General features: G+C 28.7%; 1 protein-coding gene across 1 annotated transcript in view; it reads right to left on the bottom strand.

Annotated features, from left to right (window-relative positions):
- LOC123298740 (cell adhesion molecule 2-like) overlaps window positions 1-24,393 on the bottom strand; it is a 300,624-nt gene that overhangs the window by 63,844 nt on the left and 212,387 nt on the right. The window lies entirely within an intron of this gene.

The raw sequence follows: 24,393 nt of genomic DNA, 5'->3' as shown, positions 1-24,393 counted from the left end.
GCGTGTTTTATACACTACATCCATGTGCAGGTAAAATCAGTGGGCCTGCGTTCAGCTGTACTATTCACATATAAATATGACAAATCATTTACATTTACTGCGATTTAAATTATTCTGTAAACGCGCACACCCTTGTATCGTAAGAAATATCAGTAATTATCAAAATAGACCTGGGAACGACTCCCAGTTTGAGTGTATTTTTATCAATATTCTGTAATTAAGATTAACTCGACAAGTTATTTGTGTTTGTAGTTTGATGCCATTATATCATACAAATAAACATAAATGCCAATAATAATCAAAAGATTTTCACGTTTTTTGTATGCACAATTTAGAAAGAGACATAAATAATTAATAAAGTATATAGCACGATTTGATTTTGCATAATTTCAGTTACCCAGTATAATACATGTTGGTTCCACTGGCAGTCCTCATGCTGAAATCTAGTCCATGTTTTTATAACATAGTTTAAAATTAAAATCAACTTTACCCTAATTTTGCGAATAAGGTTTTGAAACACCCAAAAGCTTACCTGAAACAAAAAAGAAAAAATCAGTTGCAATTAAAACGAGCATATAAAAATGGGGGCTCAGTAGCTCGTACTTATTCAACTGCAGGGAATTTTTAAAAGCAGAATATACTAAATAGAGCTTTTTCCTCTATACAGAGGTTTTAAGGTGGTTCAAATCAGTTTCTTTTTTTTTCTTTTTAATAGAATGGAAATAAATTTTCTAATATTATTTGTTTTGTGTTGTTTTATATTGATGATACCTACAAAAATATAATTTATTTTATAACAGATACTAAATATAATTTATAATTGAATTATGGAAATCCGTTTATCGTAAACATTGTAATTTTTAACAACTTATATCATAAAAATGTTCTTAAAGAAAAACTAATCGAAAGATTAATTCCAAAATATACAAATACTATTATGCTAAATATACAAATAATATTTATGATGTTGCAAGATCTTGTATTTATTTATTGAGGATACCATTTGTCTACAGGGGGAGTATAGAATGTATTTTGAATAAAGCTGTTTCCACCCTGTTTTAAGAAAAACCGAATGGAAGTCAGAAAAGGTGAAAAAATACAGAGATAGTCATTTTTAGTAGGATTAAAAATACAGTAATAACTTATTTACATGAGAGCGGATTCAAGGTCAAGCGTATGTTAGATATGATTTTGTAAATGGAGGCACGTACTAAGTATTATTCTCAGCTTGTGTCTATTTTATTTTAATTAATTCGTTCGCAACAAAATTATTATTTATTACTCCTGATAGAATGAAAAATGTATTTCCTATATTTTCTGACCAGTTTGATTTTTATTTTATTGTTCAATAATAATATTTGTAACTAATAGTCCCATCAAATTAGATTAAATTCCATACGATTTACTGAAGTTGTGCGTACAGCTATAGTTAACGATTTTCCATGGTTTTCGACAATTTTTTGCAATTAACTCAAAAACTTTGCATTTTAGAGAAAAAAAGGATTAGTCCAAAGTAATCTTTTATACCAATTTTGAGAAGAAGCACATGTGTGTGCGTGCGTGTGTGTGTGTGTGTAAGTACGTACGTCAAAATCGCGCGAACAAAAAATGATATGGACTTCGTTGAGCTGCCGATCGAAGCGTATTAACAGAAATATGATTCGAAAGGAATTTTATACCATTCGGTCGTATCATTTCGAACCGGGCAAGTTTTAAAACCGGACGTAAACAAATAATGATATCGATGGTTTAGGTGTTTTTAAACTATTCTTTATGTTGGGAAGTTATTCGTGTGGACCTCAAAGGTCGCACCAGACCTTATCCACGGTTTTTTATCTTTTATATTTTCTGAAAAATCTATATCAACGTACAATTTCTTGTCTTTTTTTTTTTTTAATTTTTCTTCAAAACTTTGAATTTAAAGGAAAAATGCTTTGAATAAAAGTTGTAGAGCACAACTTCTGATAACTAATTTGTATATTTTATTACAGAGATTATATTTTATTATCTGTATTTTTTATTTTATTTTATTCGGTGGCATTGCTGCACCCAAAACTTCAATAAATTTCACCTTTCTTGATGGGACTATAAAGGCGTATAGATAATTTACTGATTCTGGAAAATACAGCAGATATTTACACTTCCGTTTAAAAAAAGAATTTGTTACTCTAAATGTTTGATAAATTATGATATGTTCTTATAAAGTGATTTAAGTTCAGCTGGACAAAAATACTTTCGCATCTAATGTAGACACGGCATGTGAAAGAGAGAAAATTTCGTTATTTTTCTGTAGTCAGTGCTTCTGTATTCTGTATATTTTTGGATATTCAACAAAATTATTAACAATTTCTGTATTATTAATTTCATTCCAGAATTAAGATTTATAATAATTATACTTATAATTTAAAAACACAAAAAAACAATAATTTTAAATGTATTTAATTTTTTCCTAGAAAAAGATTTTCATTGTAAAGGCATTTTGAAAAAGGAAAACGAATGTTGTTAACTTATGACTATTAACTAGTTTTAATTTACCAACAAAAAACAACGAGTTTTCATCATAGCTTTCTGTAATCTTCAAAACTTTCGAATAATAGCAAGAAAGTTTCGTATAATGAATATGTAAGTGAAATAGTAAACGAAAATCTTCTTAGTATTTACTTTGTTTTAAATCTAATTTGAGAAGTGTAAAATTGATTGTCTGAAATAATGAATTGTTTTCTAAAACTTTATAACAGCAGTGTAGTAACAGTAACAGTAACAGTATAGTATTAAAGTTAAATAACATATGCATTCAGTGTTTAACTCCATTGAGACCTAAAGGTAGGAAAACTAAATACATAATATTGTGCCATAGCAAGTCAGGTATACTGCAGGCTATATTCATACAATATGCAGGTGAATGATATATAATAAAACGTAGAAGTACATGCCTGCTACTACGTGATGATATGTGGAATTAATATACATATCATCCAAACTGATGCATATGTAACATTTAGCGAAGCAGTAGTATTACTAGGTAGCTGATCCAAGATGCCTAGACATATTGAACAGACACAAATATTGAGGTCATGTATGGCCGCCAGTTTGGATCATTTTATAAATGACTTTTAAAATGCGTATTTCAGACTACAAAGAGAACTTGTCAAAATATATTTGAAAAGAAAAAAACAAATACAGTAGGTTACATAGCGACTTGAACAGGCGACATTATTGGAAAGATTTGAACCGGTGTAGATTTTAATGTGCCCCGACTGTTAAAGTCACTATGTAAACTACTGTACTTGTTTCTTTCTTTTCAAATTTTCTTTAGCATAATCAAGTTTTAGACTTTTAAAAGTCCCGGCAGTAAAAAAATGCAGTAAAAAAAGTAATTATATATAATTATCATTCTATCTAAGGATACTTAGGTTTTTAAAACACAATATAACGATACCTTCGAAATCCATCCAGCCGTTTGGAAAATACGAGGTTTTAAAGACATTTACAAATAAATATACATACATACAAGATATATCCAAAAAACATAACCACTCTTTTATATTCGGATAAAATTTTGGCAAGTTTTCAACGGATATAATTGTTTTGAGCATCTTTGTATCTATTTTGACTAGTTTCAGCGTGACATACGTGCATTAGATCTTTCAATAAGGGTGAATATACTAAAAGTTCTAAGTTTTCACTTCTATCGGCAGTCCCTATGACTGCCAATTTCTTATATTGAAAGACGATACACGTTTGGAGGCATCTCGCATAAGCCAAAAAACATTAGTCGTAATATAATGAAATTTTGGATCATTAAGTTGTATAGCTTCTTTTCTGACATTTTTGTGCTCAAAACAACCAAAATGAAAATTTTCGATACATTCTTGACTAAAAAACAATTTTTGTGATCCAATTACTAAGTTTTGAATACAATTATTTCAAATTTAGTCACAAAGTTGTTATTATTCCAATATTTGGGCTGGGAAAAGTCTAACATGGATAAAATAACAATATTATTTCTAACATTTTACATAGAGAATATATTAAACAACTAGATTGTAGTTATAACTTGGAAACACCAAACGTTGTAATTACGTTAGATACGGAATATTATATGAACCAAAAGAAATTTTATTTACTAACGGACTAAATTATAAACTTAATATTTACACAGAGCAAAAGGAAAATATCGGGACAAACTTCATTATTATTAATTATCAATTCTAAGCAAGCTTAAATATATATTCATAAATTTCTATAAATAAATAATTTTCGATACAAATTAAAACTTGTATTACTTTTATTAATTTTTGCAAAATCCACTGTTTTAAAAATTTTTCAAAAGAAAAATTAATTGTTGTACATTTATTCGATTTATTTGATCATCTTCAGGACATAAAGTTAAAATTAAAAATTTTACAGATTTATATACTGTTTGCTTATTATGTAATTACAGGTAATAAAAATAAGTTAAAAACTTGTGCAATATTTTGTTAAAAATACATATTATTTTACTAAAACTATTTCTATTTACATTGAAGGTCAAGTGGATAAAAATTATCTCAAAAATTTATTTGTTGTTTTGCAAAAATTTGTAAGTATGTCAGGTGTAATTTGTATAAATAGCTACTATAAGTAAATATTGTCAGATTAATTAAAATACATGTAATATGTAAGTCGTAGGTGGGATGCTATAAACATTAGAAGGTGAAGATTTAAACTTGTATAACTTTCAATGACCCGGATATTGAAATGTTAATTTCATCTTTATTTCAATAGCTGAAATAAAGAAGATGATATTAGGTCAGTTTGATCGTTTAAAAATATGTCAGGATCTTCTTTGTGTCTAAACACCTCTATAGTGACTCTAGCAGGTTGAGTTTTTGTGATTTTTCAGTGATATGTAATATTTTGAAGTTTATGTTTTTTGGTGTATGGTCCTATTCTCGTACGTGATTTGCAAATTTTAGTCTTGTTTTTTAACCTATATGAGGATAAGTGTTCGTTTTTTCTTATAGAAAAGGATCTCCCTGCTTGGCCGATATATAGGGCATTGCAATCTCCACAGATTATTTTGTATACGCACCAGATTTCTTTATAACATCACACTTGGTCTTGTTGTTGAGGATTTGGTTGCTATATCGTGTGTTTTAGAAATAAACGTGTCGGCATTTTTGGTTGACATGAACTTTTCGAATATGTTTTGCAAACAGCGTGTTTGGGCACGCTACGGCAACTGTAAAATTTATAGTCAAACAGTTTAATAATTTAAGTTTCTCATAAAAATTGCAAATGTTTTGACTCAAGGCTGAAGACCGTACTTAGACCGATCTAATTAGAACGATCTAATCTGCATTAAAAAGTCAGAATAAAGGGGATGGGGAGGAGGTTGTTGATGGATTGGGGATGCTATACATATTATAGAAATTTAATGTGCGAAAATTTTGTATGAAATTAACTTACAATGTAAAAATTGAGTTTTATTAATATTTTTTAACGATTTTCATCTATTAAAACTTAATTTACTAATTATCATCTATCAATCATCTTCCATATATAAGCTCTTCTTAATATTACCGGAAATTCAAAATATGTTGCAAATTCTATCTAGAATACTAAAGTGTCTATCTAACCCGATTATGTTATTAATACAAGAAATGCACTATCTACCATGTAATTCAAATTGTTGTGGCAGGAAACTTACATAGACAGTAAATAAAAATTTCTATTCCGCACTTATTTTACCACTTTCAAAGTTGATTATCAGAATTTCGAGATCAATTCAAGAATTTTTTAGATGATCCTCTTTGAAATAAACAATCTTTCTTTGAGAAAATTTTTCGAATCTAATTTAAGTTTTGAGATATTTCTCATTACATAGTCGCTAAAAACTTCTGGTACATACTATGTATTTAACCACAGCAACAAACTTCAAATTTTACTATTCAAACTAAAACATTTAAATCGTTAAATATCATACTACTTCAGTGTTTTAAACAGATTACTTATTCCAACATCCACTTCTTACATATAAGGTAAGCCTTTGGTGACACATAAAATTGGGCTTTCTCTTATATAGAAACTTTGAGCTTTTTCTGCCTTGAAAAGCTTTGATTGTAGATATCACTAACCTACTGAAAATAAAAAACAAGTTGTACTGCTAATATAAAAATTGTTAAAATCAATATATTTTGATAACAGGAAGAAGTATCTTATCAAAATTTGGTTTACCTCTCGCCCCTGTGCGTTTCCTGTTGTCTTCGGTTTCGGTGAAGAAAACGAAAATTTTGATGAGCAAGTTATAGTTGCGAATAGTTTTCTAGATATAAGAATTCATACATTTCCGCAGGGGACAGATCTAAAATTTTTGGTGAAGCTTAGATATGTATATTCCAAGCTTCAGGCCTACTAGAGACTAGGGATGCAAATTTTTATTGAGTTCTATTCATCCATCTAGATGTCACCAAACGTTTACTTTGAGAGTAAAAAGTGGGAAGTAAAAACTCAAGATAATTGTACTACGTATCTTCGTTAATAATAAGCTTAATTGCACCATGCGGTTTATTTCAGGCGATTCCATGGTAACGAGACACTACCTTAGTAATATAATTTTATGGATGAATATATAAGTCTATGAATTATATACATTGCTTACATTGAAAATTTAATAATATTTTAGATAAAACTAAACTAATTTAAATGTTATTATGGTAATTTACATTTAAAATATTTTTTCTGCAATTTTGTTTTTAATTTTTACTATTTCCAATGGAAAAAGTTTATTTAACTGTTATTTTTCAATAATATTATTTGACATTTTTTTTACCAATTACATATAAAACAATTGTTATATTTTAAATAAAACGTATGATTTATTGCAAATTTTCTAAAATGACAGCGCTGAGATTGTTTAAATTGTACCCTTCAGCCCAAAAAGTCAAATTCTTATTACCTATATTTTCTTCAACATTTAAATAATGAAAAGTGTCTTTAAAATTCGCCTATATATTTATTAAATGTATATATATTTGTCAAATTAAGTAGAAACATCTAAAATCTATTTTTATAAGACAAGTTTTCTGTTATTCTCGAATATCTTTGGGGCATTATTAATATGAAAATATGATAGCAATCCTCCTTTACAATAGGTATATTGTATGCGTTGTTACATGCTTGTTTTTGAAGCTGAATGAAAACTTTAATTATTACTTAGCTTACCTATAAGTATTATTACCTACCCGTATAATATGAACCAATCAACCTGCATTCTCCTAGAGAACATTATTTCATGATTGTGTTTACTGTTTAGACGAGATTGCAATACGTTATTTAAAGATATCTTAGGTAGATCGCTGAAATTACAGTGAAAACTGTTTATAGCATTAATTGTAAGCACAGAAACAATAACCCTCATCCACACTGCCGTGGATGCACCAAGCACCTCATTGTTTTGGCTTACATCGAAGCTGCTCCGGTGATTCTCTGTGCATTTAACTGGTACCTTATCGGTGCGTCTACCGTCATGTTTATTACAATAAAAAATTAAAATTTGTTCATTGAATTCACAGCGACAATAATGTTGATCGATTACCGCACAGCTGAAACCGCTCGGTCTACAAGCCTCAAATTTTGTACACATGTTTCTTCTACGACGCAAGTGAGCACTAAGAAGAGATTTTTGGAAATTCATCTCCTAAGGTGGTGGAAAAAGGGGATGGAATTTTGAATATGGAAAAGCCATGAAAATAATTTTATCGACGAATATAGATCAACGTTTGGTCTTATGTCATGCTTGTTACTAAGGTTTTTTTAACTTTGGTGGTGTACAATATTTACAAAAGATAATTATTATCACAAGCGGTATGTTAGGAATGCTTCTTCATAAATTGAAAATCAGAAACTATATTTTATCGTTGTACGAAAGATTTGAAACAATGGTTATAAAGCTTTATGTTCAAATCGACAGAAAAAAGTTTAGGGCAAAGTTAGAATTGAAGTTAGAAATTTGAATTACTTTCTACAGGAAAGATTTCTAAAGGAAAATCAGTATAATAGATTTCCTTACAAAATCAAATATCTTAGAAATAATATTTGATACAGAGCTAATAATAGTTACAGTTCTATAAAATATCTACCCAATTATTTCTTTCCTCTCATGAACTTATTAAAAAAGGAAAATCAATCACTCCAGTTTTTTAAGCTATGTTTATCTATATATATAAAAGAAGAAACTGTCTGACTTGAATGACTGATTGATCAACGCTCAGCTGAAACCGCTGGGTCTAGAAGCATGAAATTTTAAATGACGTAAGTGTGCATTAAGAAGGTATTTTTAGAAATTCGTCCCCTAAGAGATTAAAATGAATTAATTCAAAACAAGAGTATACTGTATTACAATTTCAAAAAATTCATTCTTCAAGAGGGTAAAATAGAGGATGAAAGTTTATATGAAACATGCCATTTTTTAAGTTAGAAATACAGAAATTGACTACAAATATTTGGAAAATTCGAAATAAACTGTCACTATCGTATGTCATACATAAGTCGTACAAAGAGGTTTAACTACGAAAACACAGCATATATAATTTTAGCTTTAAGACAAGATCATCCTACCATGTTATAATATGTATGCTATTGCTTTTATTTGAACGTCGTCATGCGGATGGATAATTTAAACAATGGCACTTTAAGAACAACAACACAATAAGTTGATTCATAATTAGTTAAGCAGACAATTTACCAATATAATAATGATTAAATATTATATAATATCAATGGATATAAGATACAATATTGTAAACAATATAACAAAGTAGAAATAGTGATTCTTCATAAATATAGGTATAGCATAGTCATTATGCAAAAATATGTTCGAGTTTTGCTCAAATGTTTTAAGGATCCATGTTCAAACTTATCTAGTTTTCAAGTAAGATACAATTGTCCTTATAATAATAGAATAGGACTTAACGGTAAAATATCATTTTTTGAAGTTTGAAGATCCTTTTTTAATCAATAATCGTCATATCTGTGCGTAAAGCATTTATTTTGAAAACAAACTACAGGCCACACCGTTTTAGTATATACATATTGAATTGAGAGACGGGAAGCCCTAGAGAAATGGGAAATAGAAGTTTACATACAGGAGACTCTAAATAGAAAAATTTCTAACGATTTAAAGTGAGTAGATTGTGCAATATAAACATACAATATTATTCGTTTCCAAGTGGAAGATACTTCTAATTGTACTAGATGATTTCGTTTACGAGACACACTAAAGATCATAAGATGGGACAAATCTAGACAACTTTTTTTTTAACCTGCTTGAGCCGCTTCTTATTAAAGTTCAGTGGACTAGTCGGTGATCGGCCGTTGCTATATATTTGCTGCTTAATCTCTCTACTCTAATAGCTCTTAGAGTAATCCCTGGGCAATCCATCTCACAAAAGTATGTGCACCATTTTATGATTCTTGTTTCCAACAGCTTTGTGCAATTCGGTGAGCTCTAAAACAGTACTATTCCCCGACAACTCATTTCGAGAAGATCAGATCTGTAGTATAACGGCCTACCAATAAAAGTGTTCGTTTATTTAATTTGTACATCATAGCATTGGCCATCACTTATGTATGCAGTCAAGTGAAAAGATAGCCTTACACCTCGTTTGTTAAACTATCCCCACCTTCTGTATCCTTTATCTTACATTCATAAGTATAGAAAATCACGTCCATTATGTCGTATGACTGTTGATCTTTGACTTAAACTATACTTTACAAACCCATCTAAAAGCCGAGGTGGCCCCAAATATCATTGCTTTTCAGGTGCTGGTGAAACAACGTCCCATTTGAACGCTCTTCTTCAAGAGCCTGGCACAACACGGTATTGCTGCAGAAATTGGTGGTCAGTCGTAACATACATTAATTTTGAAGGTGAGATTATAAGGATCAAATTATCAATTCTGGTCTCTTTTATTAACGCTTTAGTATTACAGTTCCAACTAATTAAGATCACCATCCCAGTAGCCCCTGTTGTTGTAATATATTTCGTGATTATACAACAACGGTTTGGCTACATAATTTAGTACACTGTCTCAAATGAGATAAACAATGAAAAGAAAATCGCGATCAAAGAAAACATTTTTAATTTAAAAGAGAAAAATTCTTTTTTTTTATAAACGATACCTTAGACATTTTTAACCATACGCATACGCACAAAAAAAAAGTACATAAAATACAAAATAATTCAAACAAATTTAAATGGCTTTACACACATAATAATATACTAAGTTTTTCGCGTATAATTCTCAGAGGAACAATAATTATGACATCAATATTTATAAAATAATAAGTGCTTTGAAAAAGGAAAAAAAATACACCATTAAAGAACCATGTACTTTCGCTATTTTTGTATAATAATTAATTGTTTAGAGACTTGATCAAGTCTATGTTACTCGCTGTTATTATATCATGATATTAAAAAAGTAAATAAGTATAAAGACTACGAACCGCTATATAGATATATATGAGTATGTTAAACAGTTTCTAAGTGGCTCTTAAACTGGGCTAGCGTAGAATAATTGAGAAAATAAAAAGTTGTTACGAAAACATACAGAATGACGTCAGGGTTTTTAACATTTTAAGGCGAGTAAAGAGAATCTCAAATCGTCTTCTGGATTATTATTATAGGTAATCATAGTCAATAAGGGAGAAACGTAATTACCGGGATAATCGTTGCCAAAATAACACTGCAATTGAAGAATCTATACATGTCACGGAACCTATGGATGCGACAAATTAGTGTGAAACCATATTTTATGCCAGATGTAGATTGGAAGTATCCACCCTGAATTCCTTTTTTTTTACAAAACATAAATTGTACAGAACATGTCATAATATTAAGATAGGGCAACGGAAGGGATGGGAGAGATATGCAGCTATTATATGCATACCTGTAAGAGGATGCATATCTGTAAAAGACTGCTCCAAGTTTATAATTTCTTTACGTAAACATCTTCAAAAACAACTCTCAATTACATTACTATAAGATATTTTGTGCACGCAGTACTACAGTACATACATCGAATATTATGCCGGAATATTGTGGTAGAAATATAACATACATACAAACCAGTAGGTTATTTTATTGAAAAAATGAAAAAATATGTACGGTGGATGCTTTCTGTTTGAAAAATAATTGCAAATTATTAAATAAATTAATTTAATAATTTTGTTCCAAATAAATCTAAAAACTTATTATATTTTATTAAGCTTCAGAAAAATGATAGGTATTGGTTAAGTAAAAGAAAAATATGGTATAGAAAAAGTTTTACAAGAAATATTGAGTAACGAATTCTACAACGATTTACCCCAAAACAAATTTATTTTAACAAAAATTTGAAATTTCTATCGTAAATCGTTATTATAGCTATTAGTATTGATGTCGTCAGAAATGAGAGAAATCAAAGTATTCGTTTAGAGACTGGATGACAGTAAGAATCTTCGTTTTCGACAAATATTTGAGAAAGAGCGTTTAGATTTATGTTAATCTCTTTATAGAGTGTTATCATGTGTAAAAATTTATAACAAAACAGCAAATAATTTGGAGTAAATTCCTTATGATTTAATTCTGTTAGAATCATTAGTTTAGTTCTGAGCTCAGTTATATCAATCGTAGGAATGGGAGGGGAAGAAAAGAAAGGGGAAGATTACAGCAACACTAGCTGCCTGTATACGTTATTACGCTTGTATACATTACTACCTTGATACCCGCCCACTTCACTGGGCTTAAAAGTAAAAACCACCGCTTTACAGCCTCCACTTCTCTTCATCTCCCTTAACCCCCTTCCATAATACTCGAAGCGATTGTTATGATGATTACGATGATTAATTTCCATGAATTGCTTGATATTTACTATTTTAAATTTTTACAGATATCTTTAATTTATGGTTCAAAATGATGGTCATAGATGAGGGAGTAAAATGTCTGATTAAATTTAATTATTTAAATTTTTTTTAAGAATATTTTTATCAATTATAGCTCATGTGTTATTCTGATGTATGAGTTATATTGTTATACAGTTTCATTCAAATACATTCGGTAGTTTTTGCGTGAAAGCGTAACAAACAAACAAATAAACAAACAAACATCCTTACTTTCACATTTATAATATATAGGGATTACTATGAACTAAAAAAAATAAGGGAAAATCTGTTTCCTATTATGAAATAAGGTAATTTTTTGAATAGTTGAATAAGAATACCACCATATGCGTAGTAAGATATAGAATGTTTCCACGATTATTTTGCTTCACAGTCTATGTGATTTTTTGAAAATTATCCATGATTTTATTATTTTCTTAACATGTTTCATATATATAGTACGCTTGTATTATTCTCAATGTATTTTACATAAGTTAACATAAGAAAAGAACTTTAATTTAAAATTTAATTATTTTTCAAGTTTCATTTTATTTTTAATATATTTTACGTATGTTTATATTATCCTGCCATAATATTTATCCCTGCAAAACACATACTTCATGTTCACGTATCTGTATGTATACATTTTGTATACAAAATTATTATACACCCATGTATGTTAAAAAAAATATATACACATTCGTTTAACGGTCGAATCAAACTGTTTATGTACAATTTTTTAAAGGAAGACTTTGCATATTTTTAAATTGGATTATCCTCACACACTGTATTATGTATGTATCCCATTTGCTCCAAGCTACCAGGTATCAAAAAATAAAAAAATGAAGAAAAAAAAATACAAACATATCAAGGAAGCCAAAAATACAATCTTTAAACTACGGCAACAAACAACGTTTTTGTTACCCGTTATACAAATATGTTACAAAGTTATTAATTAGAAAATCATACTTGGTGACGTCATAAACTGCAATTGCCATAGAGACAACATATCAAAAGTTGTTTTGTAATGATAAGATTATAATTTAATTGCTTATAGAAATATAATTAATAAATTGAAAGTTATATAATTGCTTATATATTTTATTTTTATCAATCGGTTTTAATTTTGATTTCAGATCTTCTCATCTATTCCCGCACATTTTTATCTATTTATAACCTCCGACTTAAAAATTCATTCATTTGAACGGTAATTTAACGATTTTTAATAGCTATGTTTCAAGGACAAGCTTAGAGTTCCCTACTAGAAAAAACTAAAAAATTGTCGATGATCTTAAAAATCGATTCAGGTTGGAAAAGGCATGACGTATAATTTTAACATATAAATAATTACTATGGAAATGAATGGTAAAATAAACCTGACTCAATTCATTTTGAAAAGTGAAATGGTAAAATAATTGGGTAACTCAAAACAATAATTCAAAAGAACAAAGTCAACTCAAATATTTCAATTTCAATTAAAATATTTCCAAAAAAAATGATAGCCCTCTATATACCCTTTTCATCTCATCTGATGTCCTTGGCCATAACTTTGATATTGATTTAAGAAGGATTATTATAATTATAAGTGTTTATCTGTGCGTCTGTGTGATTCTCAGTGGCTGCCCCTAAGCGGCCGAACCGACTTGATTAGGAACATTTTAAAGCTTCCAAATAAAACGGTTTACAAGTTTCGGTTTACAACGGTTTCAGGGTTTGTTTGCTATTGCACTCGAAACTATTAAACAAAGTTTTTACGCATTCATCTTTGATAGACTATTTTAATAGGAAAAGTTATTCGCTCCGTGCGCTGCGTGAGTTTTATTAGAGGCGTTTCCATGGTAACGATGCACTACTTTAATTATAGAATTGTGTGGATGCATATATAAGTGTATGGATTGAATTTATGACTTACATTGAAAATTTAATATTGTCACACAAATTTAAATAAATAATTATGATAATTTACATTTGAAAATATTTGTGCAATTAGATTTCTTATTTTCAAAATGTTTAATGCATTAAGTTTAATTAATTAGTATTTTTCAATAATTTTAATTTGGCATTTTCTATAATATTAACATGTAAAGAATTGCAAATTAGTCATAACATTTTCACTGGAAGCGCTGGCATCGATTTTATTTTCCCTACCATGACTACGCACACAACGAAGAGTGTTCGACTTGGGCTGTTATAAAATTCTTTCCATAACATTCGGTCGAGTTTTTTGTTAAAGAGAAAATTTTTGTTACATCTGAAACAGTAAAGACCCTTATTAAGTTTTATATTTTTTTTCTTTAGCAGAAAATTCACAAAATTTCTTCAACTATTTCAAAAAAACAATGTATATCATTGTGTCTTTTATAAAATCAGTCAGTACCTACCTAGTACATTTTTCACAAAATTTTATAATTAAGAATATGAAAATAATTTTTTGTGCATAACATTGGATAAACAAAGAATAATAATGTCTCTTTGATCACTGAAGGGAGAAATTTGTAGGCATATAACAAATATCTTACTTATGAAAAAAAATTGTATACGTATGTTTTCGAAATAATAATATTAGATCGTATTTTCAACATATACCTACCTATTGTTTGAAAGGTTACCTGAGGTTCAATAAATAACAATGTTAACATTAATTAATGGCCATATTAATTAAAAATTTATCCGTCATACGTAAATAAAATTTGCAAAACATTGAAAGAAAAATTTTAATGTTTAAAGTTCAAAAAAAACAACGAATACGCTACATATGCACTCAAAATAAACACCAACTAAGAAAACAAAGTTAATTGTATCCCATTTTCTTTTGAAACGGGGCATATGGACATCTTTTTATAATAATACGAGAGGTGAGCTACAAAAAATTGCAAGTATTTTTTTCTAAAGACTTTGTAATATTTACGTTATATTGATGGAGAAGAGAAATAGCTAGCCATAAGTCAGCCGGGTTCTGAGCTTTTGTCGCGAGGGCGACTTTAACTTTGCACAAAACCTTAAAAAGTTTATGTTGTATTTTTTTTTTTTTATCTGAGATAAAACATACCATTTTGCTAATAGTTTTTGAGTCAATTCTCAGCAAACTAAACTACAATTTTCTGGTTGAATAATCATATTTAAAAGGGCATAATATAACCTATACATAGATATTTTCTCATGCACCTAGTAGCACAGTTGAATAGAACACAATCATGTGTTACTTCTATTCTTCAAACCTAACATTAGTATAAAAGGATATACAAATTTCTACGAGTAAATTTTACAAACTCACCATATAATAATATAGTAAATAAGAATTCATTCTGAATTGACACGTTTATAAAAAAAATCTTAAAAAACTTTTTAATTATAATAATAAATTCAATTTTTAATTAAACTTTTTATTTGATTACCATTAAAAAATATAAAAAAAGGAAAATTTTTTGTGAAATATTTTTCACATTTTTCAATGAAGTTTAATTTTTTGTTTTCTAGGCGTAAAAATGTATGAAATTTATTTAAATTTGATTTAAATAAAAAAGCATTTTTGATATACCTTCCAAAGAATATAGAAATACTTCAAAAGAATTGTTCATTTTGTTCATGAACAACATGAACATGAACAACAGATACTACATGTATTCTAAGCAAACAAAGAATGATTTTTTGCTTTAAAAGATATTATAAATACTTCAATCATGTGTTTCAAATCTATAAAACCTAATTTAATAGAAATAATTCTTTAAAGAATTCAAAAATTAAAAGTTTTGTGATAAACTGAAAAATGTAAACATGCGTCAATTAAGGTGACAATCTGATAATGCAGTAAATTTCTTTTTGTCTGACTTATGTTACTTGAACTAAAACTTGAAAAATCTACAAAAAAAAAAACAATCTCGAACATCTAATAAATTTTTAAATACTTAATAATATTAAATTCAAGAAAGGTCGAATTATTTTCTATATGGAAAACATAGAAAAATCCTTTATTCTTGTATAAAATATTAAATTTTTTTTAGCTTAAGCATAATAACTTAGCTTCTTTATTTTTTTGAAAGTATTGTTAACAGAAAAATTATGTAGATAGGGATGTCATAACCAAGTTAAACCTATAAATTCCTATAAATCAGATAATGTGTAAATAAATGTGTTATATACCTTCAAGAACTAATATTTGGTAAAATATTTTACTTAGGAGAAAAACTATATGCCTTTCGGCCATAGCAAGTTCTCATTTTCCCTTAGCCCTTGAATGTACCGTAAAATCATGTTTTCTCTATTCAACAGTGTCGTAGCTGTTCCAACTTTCTTAGCTCTTTCAACTTAAGCCAGAAAGTTGAAAATGGGTATAGTAGTTTGAGTTAGTGTTAAGAATGTATCTTTTAGTGGTTGATAGCTTTCAGCCACTCTTACCTCTACTTATACAATAAAATTATGTTTTTTTTCTTGAAAACAGACGTATGACGTTCTTGACAAAAGACAAAAATTCCTTTTCAATAAAAACCAATAAACTAAAAAAACATTCAATCAGAGGAAATCATGACTTTATTGAAGAACTTTTTTATTCTCACATAATGGTGTGTTACTAAGGTTATATTTCACTTCATTTGCTAATATTTATTATTCTTTTTATTGAACAAAAAGGAATTTTTTTCTTTTCAGGTTTCTGACCACATTTAACTTCAGTCAATGATGTTCTTCTTTCTTGCATCTTTTTATTATGAAAGCATTCTCATAATTACATTACTTTATACAGGATCCAGAAGAAAGTCTTTAGCCACACGAAAATTGGAAAAAACTGTTTAAATACATTTTGATTCCATATGTAACATTCGTGTCACAGAGGATACATGGAAACCTATTCTTAGTGTCATTTAATGTTCATATATTTTGTACATAGGATACTTTACCCAGTACGAAAGTGACAGTAATTTCCTCTCAAAAATAAAAAAAGTACATTTTTGTTTGTTTTCATTAATACCTAGGGCTTTAAGGATCACAGTATATTACAGTTTATTTATGTTTGTCATTTTTCATTGTTTTACTACATATAAAAAAAATGATATTACTTGATTATGAAATAATATACTTCAGGCTATTTACCAGAAATACCTGCTCAAAATCGAAAAATTTACTTTCTAATAGAACGCCAATCAGTGGAATACTAAGTTTAGGATAAAATCACCGTTTTGGATAAGGTCTTGATAGCAGGGGAATATGACGTTAGTTCGTAATATTTTTATACTGATTTCAGAATATGACCCATCGCTGAAGCTTTTTATTTAACATTATTATTTAGAATCTGCGTGTGCTGAGCATTAAAATGCTATTGAATATAGAAAATATGGAATCCCAATAGAACATGGCCATCTTCAAAAATTAGTGGGGAATAATTACGTATGCAAAAGGTAGGTAGTTAAAACAAGTGAATTTTACAAAATGTAGAAAACCTCCTAGAAATTTATCGGATACGGAACCCCAAACTCGCACGTGAAACGTACCTGAGTACACTCTCCATTAAATTACCTTCTTTTTCCTTCGAACCTTCTCCCAACTGAACCGATTTTAAAAATCATCGTTTTTGTTTGTTTGTTGTAGAGTGCGGAGCCCTAAACTCGCACTTACAACGTAGCTAAGAACATTCTCCATTAAATTATCTTTCAAACAAAAAAAAAAAAATCAAAGTTCGTTTTGGCGCTACGATTCCACAGATAGTCAGGCAGTCAGACATGCACACACACACACTTAGCAGTCAAAGTCCTTTTTTGTTTTGTTCCGGGGGTTAAATAAACAACTACCAGGTACTATAAACGGATTTTAACCCCCCCCCCCTTATTCGTGAACCCTTGATTCAGTGCATCAGTCTTAATTTTCGAACAAAATGTAACTAAATATACATACACATATACAGAGAAAAAATTATTTGTTTTGCGTAAAATGTCACCCATCATAAAGTTTACAAAAAACAAAATTTCATATATCTTATCGTCACCTGGCCTCTGTGTACAAGTTCAAAAAAACAAGACAATTGTAAAATATCAAAGAATTTATTCAAGGAAGAACACCCCACAAAAAGTATATTGTACTCTTCACTTAAAAGATTTGATCCTAGAAAGCTTTATATAACATTTATTCAATAAAACGTCTCGAAAACGAGCTACTTAAATTAAACATAGGTGAAGCATGCCTCTCATCTTGTCAATATCTTTTAGAATCTACAATTTTTAGACATACATATTATATTGAGCTGGCAGAAAAAGCGACCGGCTTTATAATTTAAAGTTTTCTAAATTAAAAAGTGGATACAAATATACTTTCAAAAATAATTTTCTCATGTATATATAAAATTTTCACAAGCTATATTAAGTTTAGTCCCAAGTTTGTAAAACATTGATGCTGCAAAGAAAATTTTGATATGATATAGGTGATTATAAAATCATCTAATTAGTCCATTTTCAGTTATTTGAAAAGTGAGGTCGAGTTCGTAGATGAGCCATAAAAAAATTAACAACTTTTGTTTGCAACGCTTTTTCGTAAACATCACTGTTATTGTTCAAAAATGGATTAAGGATCTTTTTATTGAAATGAGATACAGACGTCGTCCGTCTGTTGAAATTGCTGAAAAAGCTGCGAAAATTACTAGTTCTAAAATAATTTCACGACAATTTAAAAAAAAAATTCCATTTCTTTTTAGTCATTTTAGCCACCATAGTCAGGAATAAATTATAGTTGACAGACAGTTTAGCCGTATAGTTTTAAATTCTTAAAATTTGATATCATGTCTTTTTAACGTTTTAAGTTGTGTAGTGCCAAAAATGTTGCACTTTTATGGCAGTTGGAAAAATTTTGTTTCTATTTCTAAATCTTTACTACAAATTGTTTCTGATAACTGTATTTTATAATATGTAGTGATTTACTTATTTATATGGAGGTGAAAATAACGAAAATAAGGAGCAACAAACGGAAACCGGTAAAAAAACATTTTTCTATCTTGAAAGATAACAGTATAACATATAAATCCATCCATCTCTTTCGCACTTTATCGATTTATATCTACCGTATAATAATAATTTTCAAAAAATATAATGTATTCATAAAACAAAACGAACTAGGCAGTTAAAGTTACCAAACATTCTCTCTATTTTGTTAAATTTGTTTGTTTTGTTGTTGTTATATTTTGTTTATTATTATTTTTTTACTTCCATTTTTTAATATTTAGCAATTTTAATTATCCTGTTCACACATTTCTTCTACCCCAGAGTTTTAAAGTTGACACAATTAAACATTATACATTACACTGTGACTTAATAAGAGTGCTCGCTGCAGCTCCAATTTTTTTTACTCGTCTTGAGCTGACTACTCTTGCTAATTAATTGAAATATGAACCTTAAGGTTTCATTTTCTATACGATCATATTTAATTTTAAAATGGTAGCAATTCTTAACACTTCAAAAATTGATAGAATTCTTAACAATCCTAAATGATACTGGGGTATTTTGTACAAGGAACTGATTCACTTTCGAAATCGAAATTTTGTTGATAATAAATAAAGTAAATAAGACAGAGTAATACAAACAAAGGTATTAAAATTGTAATTATTATTATGATATTTGCTCTTCATTAAAATGTAGCAAAAAGTACCATTTTGGAAATTTTGATAAACCAAGCATGAAATCCTACTAAATTTATATTTGTATATGTGGTCAAAATTAACCTAGCTCTGATAGGTTTCAAGAATATGGAGTCCTGGTCCCGGAATTAGGCACATAAGTGATAGATAGCGAAAAACTGAGATTGCAGCTGAAAAAGATGACCCAAAATTAGTGGGTTTCAAAAAAAAATTCCAATAAAATCGGATCAAATTTGCCTGTGTTATCAAGAACATCGAATTTTGTAACTTTTTGACGTATTCAGAATTATAAAAATTTAATTTTGCTCGATAACCAAATTATGATATTTATAATATTATAAATTAATGAGCGCTTTTTACATGATTCTTTACTAACTTCTTGTCTTACGTGTAAAACATACGTTTTGTTTTGCGTCCCTATTTCCGTTTCGCCGGTTTCGGGTGCCTTCTTTGCTACGCCCTAATTACGGACCTGTTTAAATGTACCAAACTTTCATATTTTTGAAGTGAAAATTTCTTTAGGCATGTGAGCATTTTTGGGATGAACAAATTCATGGAACCCGCGTCATCGTCACATACCGTCGTCCATACATACCATATTGAAAATAACGGTTCTCACTGAAGTTAAGCAACGTTGAAAAAACTTTCTTATTTTTTTTAATTTTTATACACACGTTAATAATTTCAATTTACAAATTTTGAAATTTAAATTATTTTCACTGTCATTAAATACAAAATTGAAAAAAAAACAGTTATTCCAAAGTTTTTATTTTTCACTTCCGTCGACAATACCGATGACTGAGTATCTTTTTTTTTTTAAATCAATAATATTGAAATGGTGAGCTATGAGATTTTCATATATCGTAATTTGTGAACACAATAATAAACATTTATTCGAATGGAAAATATCAATAGACAATAAATTCTTTTATAGTGGAAAACTATATAAATTGTCATATAACGACAATTCAAATGGGGGATGATCATGTTATTCTTATAGGGAATAACAAAATATCGTAGAAATAATGGAAGTTAAATGACGGATGAATTACATAAGATTTCTGTTGTTATTACAGTGAATTTTTTGTTGTTTGTTCGTTCAGAATATTTCACTTTTATAAAACATTTCTCTTTTTTTTAGACAGTTTATAATTTATTTGATTTTTTCCTTGTATTTTTATGTCGTAAATAAGAGTTGATATGCACGTTTGCCTTAACTTGTTATATCTCTGTTTGATAATAACTTTTTATTTTATGATAATATACAGTATCTACCAAGAATCGCATAAGTATCGCTATCTAAAAATTTGGAAAAGCTTTATTCAATATAAACTCTGGTAGTGTTTTACATCTTGGATAACAATCGCGTGCGGATTTCAATTTTAAATTTATAAATATTGTCCACAAATTTTCAATGGCGTAAAATAAATAAATAAATCGTTACGCAAGTGCTGCGTTAGCTAAGCGAATTCCCTGAGATATTGAAAATAACACATTTTTGTTAAAATCATATAGTTTTGACTCCTCGTGCGAACCCCTGTACAGCCATATATCCGTATAGCATATTGGATTTTAATACTTTAAAAGATTCTATCTAGCAATAATAAAAAAAACTGTAGTTTGGAACGCCCATAGATACATAATAGTTAATAGAAATGTTTGTTTAAAATTTTGTTAATCATACGCATTGATCACATATTTGAAAGAGGTTAATGTAACAATTTTTACAACACAAATTTTGTTAAATAATTATATAAAAAATTAAAATACGAAAAATAAATAATCAAATTGCATGAAATCGAATGGAATATTATATTGGATCAACCTAAACAGTGGACTTGTTTCTCCGACAAAATTTTTGGAATATAGTAGTGTGCATTTTATTAATTTTGATTCAGCTTTCAAAGACACTGTAGATTTTCTATTTTACACTTTTCTTTTTTAAAATTTTTCTTTCTTGTATAGAAAACAACATAATATTATATAATTTTTATACCATGCATATATGTAATATGCAAGGTATACTAAGTTTAGTCCCAAGTTTGTAACGCTTAAAAAAATTGATGTTAAAAACAAAATTTTGGTATAGGTGTTCATAAAATCACCTAATTAATCCAATTCCGGTTGTCCGTCCGTCCGTTTGTGGGCACGATAACTCAAAAACGAAAAAAGATATCAATATGAAATTTACAGCGTACTCAGGACGTAAAAAGTGAGGTCGAGTTCGTAAATGAGCAACATAGATCAATTGGGTCTTGACCTCTAGGTCCGCATGACCCATCTTGTAAACCGTTAAAGATAGAATAAAAATGTTCCTTATAAAAAAATAAACAACTTTTGTTTGAAACATTTTTTCGTAAACATCACTGTTTACCCGTGAGGGCGCAAATTAGGCGTAAATTGTATAGTATGTAATATATAAATTGTATATGTATGTGCAATGTGATAGAGTAATCAGCACTATTTATGCATAGTATCTCAACAATTAACTCAGTCAATTGTTTGTTTTCACTTGTTTTATAATAATTGTAATTTTTTTTACTGTACAGTCTTATTTATACTTTATATTGTCAATGTGGGTAATGGGTATTCTTTATAAAAAGAAGTATACTTTGTCACTGTAATTAATAATTAAAATGGTTGTATAACTTTTTATATCATTTTAAAATATGCATAAAAATAATAAGAAAACATTAAATAACCATAGCAACTAGGTGTGTTAACTGTTTCAAAACTATGTATATTCTGTTCAGTTTCAACTAACCTTTATGTTTCATAATTAGTACAAGTATTTACACCGCATGTAGGAGTATGTGCTGTTTCATTCGTAGATATTTAAGGTATTGTATTGTGGTAAAAATTCGTATCGATTCTTTGTACGGGTGATGAGAAATTAACAATCAAAGTTAGGATTTCTACCAAAAAGGACCTCTTTTACAAAAAAAAACAAAAACAAAAAGCAGTGACTTAATAGTTAATCGCTCATAAAGCGTACGGACAATCAATGTTATTTTTTCTCAAAAGATATGCTTAAAGGGGTGATTAATTCATCACAAGAAATTTTTAATATTTGGTAACGTTTTGAAGTTTGCACAAATATAGGTTCACCACCTTTTATATACTGTTGTATCTCGATTTCTCGCGAATGACAAATGATTGCGTATTTGGTGTCAAGATGTGCTGAAAACACTAACAAGGGAGAAGTCGTTAGGGGTTGGATGTTGGGTAGATGAAGAAATATAAAACTCATACTTATTTTTGTTAATAATCAGAACTGGAAATATAATTAAAACAAGGTAAAACAGTGTTTATTACGCAATAAATTTTTTTTTGTCATGTAAGTATAGGAAGATAACCACTCTAAGGGAGTTACTCATGCATACATGTCACACACAGTTATCTGATATTACCATATAATACATACTTTATAATTTGCGCCCTCACTGGTAAACAGTGATGTAACGAAAAAATGTTTCAGACAAAAATTGTCTATTTTTTATAAGGAATATTTTTTAACTAAACTTTTGTTCTATCTCTAATGGTTTACAAGATGGGTCCTACGTATCCAAGGTCCAATTGACCAATGCTGTTCATTTAGGCACTCGACCTCACTTTTAACGTCCGGAACACGCTAAAAAATTTAACCTTGATATCTCTTTTCGATTTTTAGTTACGACAGATAGACGGACAACCGAAAATGGACTAGTTTATTTTATGAACCTGTTCCAAAAGGGTAACATCTTATCCTTATAACAAATTCCCTCAGAGATTATAAATTTTGGAAAGTTCATAGCCTAGGCTCAAAGAAACATACAAGAAACAAATATTTTGTTCACTATTGTGTGCTTTGTCTCTACAAAAATAAAATTAATTTGTAACCACGTTTTATACGAAAACTATCTCCAATTACTAAAAAAAGTTAACAATCATGAAACATAAAATTGCTAACATATTTTATTAATTTCTTTTATGTTTCTTAAAATAAAAGTCATGTAGTAATATCGTGACCCATTCAGTTATAATGGACAAACTTACGTTTATATTAAGAAAAATTTTTGATGAGATAACAATATCAAGAGAAAGTGTACAAAAATACTTTTCTTAGAGATACCAACCTTTAATAGAAAATATATAAACTAGGAGTTCATTACATCATTCATAAAAATGGGTCAAATGCTATTGATATAGAGCTTTCTTTCATGGGGAAGTCTGTCCAAGAAGTAGTGTTGCCCACCATGAACATATCAATAGAAGAGGACCCTGCACAAATCAAATCCTTTGAATCCTTATCAAAATATTTTTAAAGGACTCAAAAATTTTGAAATACATGGACTTAAATTTTAAACAAAGGAAAAATACAGGGCTACAGGGCCGTTTAATCGAGGATAATATTCACCACAAGATAAAAATCATTGAAAATTTTCATCAGTATAACTAATCTTATCAGCTGAGAGAATTATTATCAAATTATCATACAGTTTCATGAAGATTTCATTAAACAATCAAACAAGCAATCCCATGGGTAAGATAAATATTTCCCCCAAGTTTCTTTCCATCTAAATCTTACTCTCTGGTTTAGCATTCTTTTTTATGTGGCCAATCATTTACCCCTTTACCCCTATGCTCAATTATGCGGTTATCATACCAAACAAACGTAAGTTCAAATGAATTTTTTTCGGTATTTCCGGAAAAATAAAGACTTGAATTATTCTAATATGTTTCCGGCTATTTCTTGATATAAACTAAAATCGCTATATAAATCAACTGACTCCATAAAACAGAAAGCGATTGCATTGAGCCATATAATAGTTTTTAGAAGGAGGTAATAATTCTAATTTGGTGACGTCATCATCATTTCGGTAGCGACATGTTTAGAACGT

This window comes from Chrysoperla carnea, chromosome 4 (genome assembly GCF_905475395.1).
Source record: "Chrysoperla carnea chromosome 4, inChrCarn1.1, whole genome shotgun sequence".
In the NCBI taxonomy this organism is placed as follows: domain Eukaryota; kingdom Metazoa; phylum Arthropoda; class Insecta; order Neuroptera; family Chrysopidae; genus Chrysoperla; species Chrysoperla carnea.
This window is presented reverse-complemented; position numbering and strand designations above follow the sequence as displayed.